This window comes from Coregonus clupeaformis, unplaced genomic scaffold (assembly GCF_020615455.1).
Source record: "Coregonus clupeaformis isolate EN_2021a unplaced genomic scaffold, ASM2061545v1 scaf0664, whole genome shotgun sequence".
Lineage (NCBI taxonomy): Eukaryota > Metazoa > Chordata > Actinopteri > Salmoniformes > Salmonidae > Coregonus > Coregonus clupeaformis.
In genome coordinates, this window is record NW_025534119.1 from 151,479 (window position 1) to 152,525 (window position 1,047).

A 1,047-nucleotide genomic window follows, 5' to 3' on the forward strand; every position below is an offset into this window, starting at 1 on the left:
CACACACACTGGACACACACACTCACACTGGACACACACACACACACACGCAAACACACACTGGACACACATCACACACAAATGGACACACACCCACACACTGGACACACACATACTCACACAAACTGGACCAACACACACTAACACACTGGACACACACACACACACACACACACACACATTGGAAAAAACACACTAGACACACACACACACGCTGGACACACACACACACACTGGACACACACACACAAACACTGAAGACACACAAACACAGACACACACACACATGCTGGACACACACACACGAACTGAACACACACACACACACACACTGGACACACACACACTCACACACACACTCACCCATCCACACTCACACAAACTGGAAAAAAACACACTAGACACACACACACACGCTGGACACACACACGCACACATACACAAAAAGGACACATACACAAAAAGGACACACACAGGACACAAACACTGGACACACACACACACACACACACACTTGGACAAAATTATATGCTGACTGTTTGTGTGTGTGTGAGTTCAGGTGTATCCCTCAATGACTGTCTGTTCTTCTGCTTACCGCTACAGTGTGGAACATGGTGCACAAACCAACCCCCTTGGTTTGTGCTGTGGTGAGACCTCTGTGGGCTATACTCGGCCTTGTCTCAGGATTGTAAGTTGGTGGTTGGGGATATCCCTCTAGTGGTGCGGGGGCTGTGCTTTGGCGGAGTGGGTGGGGTTATATCCTTCCTGTTTGGCCCTGTCCGGGGTTTCTTCGGATGGGGCCACAGTGTCTCCGGACCGCTCCTGTCTCAGCCTCCAGTATTTATGCTGCAGTAGTTTATGTGTCGGGGGGCTGGGGTTAGTTGGTTATACCTGGAGTACTTCTCCTGTCTTATCCAGTGTCCTGTGTGAATTTAAGTATGCTCTCTCTAATTCTCTCGTTCTCTCTTTCTCTCTGAGAACCTGAGCCCTAGGACCATACGTCAGGACTACCGGGCATGATGACACCTTGCTGTCCCCAGTCCGCCT